This window comes from Trichechus manatus, unplaced genomic scaffold, assembly GCF_000243295.1.
Source record: "Trichechus manatus latirostris isolate Lorelei unplaced genomic scaffold, TriManLat1.0 scaffold00137, whole genome shotgun sequence".
NCBI lineage: Eukaryota > Metazoa > Chordata > Mammalia > Sirenia > Trichechidae > Trichechus > Trichechus manatus.
Window position 1 is genome coordinate 498,482 of NW_004444073.1, and position 10,381 is coordinate 508,862.

Consider the following 10,381-nt stretch of genomic DNA (forward strand, 5'->3'; position numbering starts at 1 on the left):
TGCTCTGGAAAGTGGGAGCAGCAACAGCTATCTCATAGAGTTGTTTTGAGGTTTAAATGCAATGTTATATGTAGTACTTGGCACACATTGACCCCTGAATAATGTAAATTGCAGTCCCCTTCTGCTTCAAACCTTCCATCAATGTCCCTTCACCCCATTACATCAAATGGTCATGTTCCTTAGGAGCAAACAGACCAAGCTAAAGATTGATTTTAGCTTTATTTCTTCATGTTTTTTCGAAACCTGAAATTCTCACTCTTGCTCTCTGAATGCTTACCCAAGCTGGGACTGCCAATTTTCCCTCAAATTGTAGCAGCCCACAGAACTGTTATTGGAGAGGCTGAGTTGAATGTGATGTTTTGGAGCTGCCCTTTTCTAACAATCAGTCTAAACAGGACACATCCAAATTTCTAGGGAGGTCAGCATTTCAGATACTCAGCCCCAAGATGGAAACTGCTCTTGGGAAATGAGAGTGTCAGGACAACATTCTGGCAAGGGTGCAATGAAGCCTGGAGCAGGAGCTACCCTTTGCCTACCCACCCATCCAACCCAAATGGCCCTGATCCAAGAATTGGAAGCAAAATTGCCAACATATGCTTTGTTTCCCAACAAATGATGTTCAATTTAGTCCATGATGATTTTTCTAAAATCCCATTTAATGTAAATTTTGTTTTATGTGGTCTAGCAGATGGGGCCTGAAAGCTGCAGAGCAGAGTAGCTGTACAGTCTGGCATAAGTCACTCTGGTAGAGTGACAAGCTCCATGTGTCTGTGTGGAGAGGGAGCTTTTACAAAGTAAAAAGAAAATCAGGTTAATATCTACATGTTTTGAAGGTGAAAATTTATTATTTTGAAATCTCAGGACTATTATTCTGATATTTTCTTTTCTTTTTTTTTTTTTTTGAGATGGAAAGAAAGTGTTGAGGCCTCAGTTGGATAGAGCAACAACACAGTAGTTTGAGTTTGGCCTTTATCAATCCTCTTCTACTCTCTGGGTCTGGATTTCCTTATCTGTAAAATGAGAGCTTCTTTTGGATTGGAGTCCCTAGGTGGCACAAACAGTTACGCGCTCTGCCACTAACTGAAAGTTTGATGATTTGAATACATCCAGAGACAACTTGGAAGGAAGGCCTGGCTATATACTTCTGAAAGATCACAGCCATTGAAAACCCTGTGGATCACAGTGCTACTGTGAAACATATGGGGTTGCCATGAACTGAAATCAACTCAACGGCAAATGGCACCAGTCTTTTGTATCAGAGCTGGCAAAGAGACTTCATTTCCTGTGCTAACTCTAATCCAGGCAGTGGTGCTGTGAGCTCTGGCCTGAGAAGTCTAAGACCCTGTCTGGGCTTGTGTCACATTAGAGAATTAATATCTTCCAGGAGTCTAGGGTGGGCAGTCTTTCAAGTCAGGCCAAACACTTGCAAGTCATGTGAATTAGATGGTCTCTGAAGTCCCATGCATTCTTAATCATCACCAAGTCTAATCTACCATGACAGGATGAAGGGTATGGGCAGAGGAGGATCAGTAGAAGATGGAGCCACAGAGGGAGCCCATGGGTGTGGATTGGACTGGGAAGCTCAAGAGAGGGAAGATTGCCACTTGGAGGTTACTTAAGAGTACATGTAGCTTTGGTAATAAACATCTTGAAAGTTGACTTACTCTGACACTGAATGCCATGCACAAATTCAAGCCTAGTCAATTTGTTTGACACAGAAACAGAAGGGGGGGGGAGCTTAAAAAGAAACAAAGATGTAGGTCCTCATAATTCTCTGATTCTCTTGGCAACCTACAGGAGTAGTGGTGGCCATAAAGTGGCTCAGGCTGGCACAGAGGAGGAGCCAGGGGAGTGGTTTTGTGAAAAGGACATTGGCCCAGACCCCACCATTCCATCCTGCCTCCCCTGCCCCTCTGACTTCCTCCTTTAAACAGGATCACTTCTGCACCCTCCCTAGCAAAGAGCTCCTCCTGCCTGGATTCTTGTAGGCCTCACCACTCATTGCTGGCCATCATTTGCCCTCAGGTCAAATTCTCTAGGCTAACTCAGTTACCAGCCTCATCTTTAGCTACTATTTGGTAGAATCCTGTTGGAGAACATACTCTTAAGCTAGACTCCGTCCACTTTATTACCCAGATGACAACTTATAACCCCAAGGAAAAATACTGCTGAAAAGCTACCAATATTTGGTGGCTGAGGAATGGAGCAAAAGAGGGAACACAAAAGAGAGCTCATTCCCTACAATAGCATCTGATAAGGAACTTTTCCTCTCCAATTTGCAAAAAATAATGGGACCTGGGGTCATTTCTGCAATTTCAGCTTTATGGCCTCAGAATTTCAACCTACAGAAGCAGCAATTCACAGTAAGAACAAGTGGTTCAAACCATCAAGTTCTTTGGATGCTATTGTCCCTACCTTATCTTTTTCTAATGATGTGTATCACTTGCTCATACTGAAGAGATCTCAATTTCCTCTTATAACAGCCCCCTTCTCTATTTCAACTTGTACACTCTAACTTCCACTTCTAATTTCACCCCACAGTGACTTATTTACACTGAGACTTCACTAGGAAAAACAAAGTGAGCTGCTTGGTGAACTTTGGTGAACTCTGCCTCCACAGGTGTATCCCACTCCCCACCATCACAGACTGCGACAAGGGACCCAGTCATCATCTTGCTCAGACCCCTTGTTTTATGATAAAAGTCATGGTGTTTTGTAAAGCAAAACTTGAATACTGTTTCAAGATAAAACAGAGAGGTTTATTAAGGGTTTACAACAATTGCAGTTGGGGAACTATGTAGCCCATTGAAAATGGAACCAGATAGTCTGTGGTGGTTTCGTTATAAAAGTATTCTTACTGGGGAAAAAGAGGAATTAAACTATAGGAAAGGCAATTAGAGGAAAATCAGTGAATATTGTAATAATCACACTCTGATTGGTTAAAAACAACTAACAAACCCGTTGCTCTCAAGTCATCCTATAGCGACTCTATAGGACAGAGTAGAACTGCCCCATAGAGTTTCCAAGGAGCGCCTGGTGGATTTGAACTGTCGACCTTTCAGTTAGCAGCTGTAGCACTTAACCACTACACCACCAGTTAGAGTTAGTGATTATAGATAGTTTAACAGGATGCTTAGATCATGGACACAAGATGCTTACATGTATTTTCTTTATCTATCTTGCAAAAATATTTTGTTGGCAATAGAACCCAGACAACACTCTTCCTAAGTATGTGTATTTTAAAGGTGCAGATGGTCACTTGGTGAAGACCCCTGGGGGCATATAGTTTCATATCCTGGTTTTGACCACAGAGGAAAAAGCATGTGTTTCTCAAAAAACATAGCTGTTAGTCTAGAAATCCACATTAAAATTAGATAGCATGGCCAGCATATTATGCCTCTGTCCCACTGACTGTTGTTGTCTTTTCCTGAGACAGTGTGGAAAAAAACAACCTATGGATTCAGAAGAACTGAATTTCTATCCTAGGTCAACTATTTACCCTCTGTGTAATGTCAACTAGTTCCTCAAAATCTGGGAGACACAGGTTTCTCATCAATAAGAAAGGAAAAATAATAGCTCCCTTGCATGATCATAATGTGAATCAACTAGTCTGGGGCTTGGCACATGGAAAGTGCTCAGTAAATATAGTTAGTGTGATTCTCATTGCGATCATTGTGATTGTTGTTATCACCACCCTCCCCCAAGATACATAATAATTTGTTTCTTTTCATCCCCTACCTCCCCCTCTGCTTTCTGTTTGCTTTCATGTTTGCTCATATTATTTCTGAGGAAGGGATGAAGAAGGTAGAAGATGCATAAGCAAAAATGTGGTACCTGCGGCGTCAGAGGAAGTTCCTGAGCCCGTCATGAACTTAGAGGTGCATTTAAGTATCAACCATTTTGATTAACTGTGTTTCCTGTTCTGAACACAGAATGATCATCAGATACTTTTGCTTCAGAAATCACAGCAATCTAACTGGCATTTGGTTTTGTCTCCAAAATCACCAACCTGACTGTAAATACACATCACCCCAAGAAACCATCTTGCCCTGTGAACAACCGAACATGTCACTCCAAAATTGCCCAATGCAGACGGCTCATGTGGCCTTGACCCCTCTCTTGTAACTAGGATGGCCAAGTAGCTTTTGCCAAGCATGAAGGGAAATGTTTCTCTTTTTACCATGCCAGCCTTGCTGTTTGTCCACTGACAGCCCAAGACTTGTCCTCTCTGAGGTGCTGGATCTTTGCAGCACTGTCAGCCAGGGCACCTCTCTCTTTATGGTCTTCACCATCTTCACCACCTCATCTCTGACCTTCTTATCTCAGCACCTGACTCCTCCCCTCATCCCACCCACCTCTGCCCTCACCTCTCCATTTAGCCGTAATGTTCTCTTCCTGTACAGACCTGGCTCTTGAAAAAAGTGCAGGTTATTTATATTGTCTCTGACTTCCTTGGCAAACTCTCAACCCTCCTGAGTGCTCCCAACAAATTTACCCAGTGGCATCACTAGGGTTGGTGTCATCCAGTGTGGTTACTCATGGCGTTACCGCCCCCCATGCTAATTATCACAATATTGTAGCTAAAACACAAGAAAATTTGACAAAATCAGTGACTATAAAAATACCAGTAGCAATGAAAACAACAGCGTGTGTTTGTAGCACATGAAGAAGAAACCCCATGATGTGAGGCGTCATTGTAATTGGGTAATAATGACAGCGCTGACCAGAACACATTAGAAGATTTGAAAAGTAAATTTGCATAGAGTTTTAACCTTGTGGATATATTGATACATGTAAGCTGGGCTTACAAAATTTTGTCGTTGTTGTTATAACTAACTACAGGGATATTTTTATAAAAAATAATACATTTCTGCTGAAACACTGCACAAAAACTTTATCGACAGTTTTTTTGGTGTCATCCCTCTGACAGTGTCACCCGGTGTGGTTCACACCCCCACACCCCCCTAGTAATGCCACTGAATTTACCCCAACTATACTCACCCAACTCTATTATAAGTAGAAGCCAGACTCTGGGAAGTGTGACTGGTCATCTGGACAGCACTCCAAGTTCTCATTCCTGCCATTTCATCACTCCAATGAAAAGTCCTCACTCTTTATCCTAAATCCAACCACTCTCCTAGAAATGCCTCTGATGAGCTAATTCACACTGACATGTGAATGACTGATAAGAGAGTAAAGGTTCCCCCTTGGGGACTGTTAACCTAAGTGTGGGGGAGGATGGGCATTCCCTCCCTCCCCTCTAAGAGGCATTCCAAAGGGTCCTCTGTTAATTAAAACAGTGGTACTAACCAATCTGAAACAGTGCGGGCTTTGTACTCTCTTCAAGAATGAGTTATTTCACCTCAGAGCCGTCACTTAGGTACAGCATTTTCTGATTTATGTCAAGGATGCATTCCTGAAGACCTCATATAATTTGCTGTTGTTGTTGTTAGTTGCCATCCAGTTGGCTCCAACTCATGGTGACCTCATGTAAAACACAATGACACGTTGCCCAGTCTTGTACCATCTTCATGATTGTTGGTATGCTTGAGTCCATTGTTGCAGTTATTGTGTGTTTTGACTGTCTTGCAGCCTAGGGGGCTCATCTTCCAGCACTGTATAGGACAATATTTGGTTGTGATCCATAGGGCTTTCATTAGCTAATTTTCAGAAGTAGATTGTCAGACCTTTCTTCCTAGTCTATCTTAGTCTGGATTCTCTGCTGAAACCTGTCTACCATGGGTGGCCCTGCTGGTGTTTGAAGTAATGGTGGCATAGCTTCCAGCATCACAGCAACACACAAGCCACCACAGGATGACAAAAAGACATACAGGTGGTGGTCATATAATTTTAAACTTTCATAGTACAAAATTAATTTTTCCTAAAGACCAATAGTCAAGGTCAGGATGGAGTGACTATAATCTCAAAGTGTATTTATCCATAAACATGTCGCGTGTTTTTCCTCTAATGTTTCTTTTTTCTTTTCTCAGTATTTTCTCTAATATTTTCCATGGGGGCCTCACTTAAATTCACCACACAGCCTGTATCAGGGGTTGTTTGGCTTGTGTGGTAGCATTTTATGTTACTTACATTGCAAAGTTACTGATTTTCAGACATGGTTTTCAGCACTACCATAAGCAATAAAACTTAATGACATCTTGGATGATATTGCTATGTGACATAAAAAGTTTTAAAATTTTAAATAGCAATGAATATTAAAAGAACAGCCCAACAGTGACTAAAATCACTTGCAGAAATTCCGTGCATGCACATATGAGGGTAATCCACAAACCACTGACAACGGAAGGAGAATTATTTCCAATAACCAGCCAAAGTGACACTGTCATCTAGCAATAGTGCGAACATGGTACACGATTCATATGGGCCCTTGCTTTTAAATTATGTAATTCTTGATTTTTTTAAATTTGGAGGATTTATGGTTTTTCCCCTACCACCTGTCAGTTTGTTCTACTATGGTGGCTAGGGGTGGATTATCCATTAGGCAAGTAAGCCCCTGCTTACCTTGCATACTGGGTCATCCAACCCTGTCAGGGATTATAAATTTGAAAAGAGGCTGTGATTCTGTAGGAAGGCGCTGTGGGTTTGGGATATAGAGACAGATGTCAGCTATACCTAGAAGTAGAATCTTTTGATGTGGTAAAAAAAAAAAAAAAAAAAAATTGTGAAATTGTTCACTACAGATGATCTGGTAAGCAAGGTAATCACCACCCCTAGCGGTGGCTTGCATGATGCTGGAAGTTATGCCACCATCTTTCAAATACCAGCAGGGTTACCCAGGGTGGACAGGTTTCAGCAGCGCTTCCAGACTAAGACAGACTAAGATGAAAGGCCTGGAAATCTACTTCTGAAAATTAGCCTGTGAAAACTTTATGAATTACAACAGAACATTGTCCAATTTGCTTGCTTTTGACATGTCATCTGGAGAGATCAATTGCTAGAGAAGGACATTATGTTTGGTGAATTAGAGGGCCAGGGAAGTTGAGGGAGACCTTCTGTGAGCTGGAATGGCACAATAGCCACAAGGATAAACTCGAACTTGCCACCTATCGTGAGGATGAAACAGGAGTGGGCAACATTTCATTCTGTTGTACATAAAATTGCCATGAGTCAGAGCCAACTGGATGGCAACTATTTATGGTTTTTCTCAAATCTGAGTAACCAGTTGAGAGTTTTGCATTAAATACCACTGCACTCTGTAACAAACAATTTTCCTTCAGCATAAGATACTGGAGAGTAAAACTACCCTGTGGAAACAAGGCAGATCATAGCCATAATGTGAGTCCAATCTTATACAGGTTAGGACGTATGTGGGTTTAGACTTTCTTTGGCACTCGGTCTTTATATTTATTCCCAGGTCCTCTCTGCCTAGCTCTAAAGGCAGAGATACTATCTTTGTTGTATGTTTTATTTATCTTTTTCTTTTGTTGTCCCTTGCCTTCAGCCACCAAAAGAGGCCTATCATCCTTTGGAATAAATACTAAGCTCCTAAAACACAACGACCTAAAGGCAACATGAGTCAGTAGATACTTCGTAGAGTGGTGCTGTTGGCAGACAATGTATTGGAAGCCCTGAGACTTGGCTTCTAATCTTGGCTCTGCCATCACCGCGTTACACTGCGTGGAACAATCTGTTCAACTTGTTAGTGAGGGAAAAGAATCCTCCCCTCCCTCTGCCCTTTCTCTACGGCTAATTCCACAGCTGAGTCCCTTTTCTTCTTTCCAAAGTCCTTTCTTCTGTACATAAAAGAAGAAATTAACTTCCAGCCTCTTGGAAAAATAAACAAAACTGAGAATGCACCTTTTCTCAATCTCTGAGAATTTCAATAAATGCACGTTCCATTTGTGGAGCAAATGCCTGTTATTATGACCCTGTCTTCAGTAATGGTAGAAGTCCCTGGGTGGCAAATGATTAAGCACTCAAGTACTAACTGAAAGTTTGGTGGTTCAAACACACTCAGAGATACCTCAGAAGAAAGACCTGGTGATCTGCTTCCAAAAGATCACAGACTTAAAAACCCTACGGAGTGTAGTTCTACTCTACAACACATGGGGTCGCCATGAGTTGGAACTGGCTCCACAGCAACTGGCTTGGTTTGATTTTTATTTTAATGGTGATTCCCAGGAAGGTGTAGAATTGTACCTTTTCGCTTCATATCAACATCTGGATGGGCTTGCTTATGTTTGATTGTTTCACTTCTTGTGAGGGTGGAAGTGGAGAGAGAAAGGCAGCACATACACAACTTCTGTCTGCCCGGACAGCACAGGCAGCAACGGGTGTCAATAAAAGACAGTGGAGAATGAGCTGGGATTCTAACATCTGTGAACCAAGTCTCCCTTAGATTTGGTTTGAAAGTTGAAGAGCAAGTCAGGAAGACTGGGTCTTGCTTTTGCTAAGGTATCCCAAACTTCTTGAGGAATTAAAAGAACTCTCAGGCATAGGTGTCATTCTGCCCATTTTCTCATGGAAACAGAACTTTGGTTGATGAAGAGGTCAGAATATACAGTTATTTTAGAGCTATTTGGCTTCATTTTCCCCCTGTACTCAACCCAAAGGTCGTTAGAATTGCAAACAGCTGATGCCTCATGCCAACTTGCTTGCAGGAGAAACCAATTATCACAACTGAAACTCTCTTTTCCCAGATCAGTTTACTTGCCTGCTTTCAGAAAAGAGAAAGAAGCAGATGTTCCTCATGCTCTGGCTATAATGGGCCTCCAACCGTTCCCTCCGGCAACAGAAACTTTCTGATCCTAAGCCAGACTGGCACCAAAGAACTGAAGTGCTGCCGCCCCTGGTATCTGCCCACCGCTCTCCACCCCAACCCTCACGTCCCACATCTAGGACCCAATCAGTGGTTAAGGGGAACCAAATCTCCTCTAAGTTGTCTTCTTTTTAAAAAATAAAAGAGAAATTACATTTTCTGGTTTTGAAAATACTGAGAGCTGCAGTGCTGGATCTCAAGGTAAACTTGGCAGACTGAAGGGCAATTGTAGACTCTGTGACCTGCAGGCTTGAGTGACAGTCTGTTTATAGTCATTCGGAGACTCAGAAGAATTGAAAGCCTTTCTATAAATTTCTTGATTTTTTTTTTCGAATACTTAAAAATACAGTGTTTTGTTAAAGGGCATGACGTAGGAATCAATTAACTATCTTATGTTTTCTAATTTGTTTAAACTTCTGTGTCGTTTATCAGTACAGTAGAACATGATTAATAATGAGGAACCATAAGTGTTCAGAGAGATGTAGGCATTTAGAGAGGCAACACAGCACAGCCACGGACTCTGGAGCCAGTCTGGATTTAATCCCTGGCTGGGAGACCTTGGACAAGTGACTTAACCTCAGTTTCCCCATTTGTAAAATGGACATGAGAAAAATATTTATTAACATGATTGTTGTGAGGATTAGAATACTAGCATATAGATGATAGCTAATCGTATTTATAATTTTTCTGAGGCACAGGTTTGAATATGTGTGGTAAGGCTGGCATGAATAGCCTATCATCTGACTTGGGAGACTGGCTGCTGCAGATCAGGGAGGGAAGGACGCATGATTTAATAAATGGGTGGTTGGACCTGTTGGTTGGACCAGTTGGTTATCCTTATAAAGAAAAAAAGTGAAAATAAATCCCTTCCTTAAGACATAAACAAAATTAAATTATAAACAAATCAATTAAGGACTTAAATATTAAAGGATAAAAACTTTAAAAGTTTTAGAAGAAAAAAGAGAATATTATTATGACTTCTGGGTACAAAAGAATTTCTTTCAAAAGACACAAATAAACCAAACTATAAAGAAAACTATTAATAAATTTAACTACATTAAAATTAAGAACTCCTGTTTGTCTATATGGAAAGGTAAGAGGTCCCAAATAGCTAAAGCAATTATGAAGAAGAACAGAGGAGGAGGACTCACACTTCCTGATTTCAAAACATACTATACAGCTACGGTAATTAAAACAGCCTGGTACTGGTATAATAATAGACACATAGACCTATGGAATAGAACTGAAAGTCTAGAAATGAACCAATGCACTATGGCCAACCGATTTTTTTTTAATTTTTTTTATTGTACTTCAGGTGAAGGCTTACAGAACAAATAGTTTCTCATGAAACAGTAGTACACGTGTTGTTTTATGACATTGGTTAACAACCCCACAACATATTAACCCTCTAAATTCTCAACCTTTTTTTTTTTTCTGAAAATGCACATAACCAAAGATACACCGTTTCAAAAATTTCTGCATACACAGTACAGTGACATTGACTACGCTCTTCCAGTTGTGCTGTTATTCTCACTTAAGATGAAGGCTTACAGAACAAAATAGTTTCTCATTTAACAGTTACTACAAATGTTGCCCTATGAC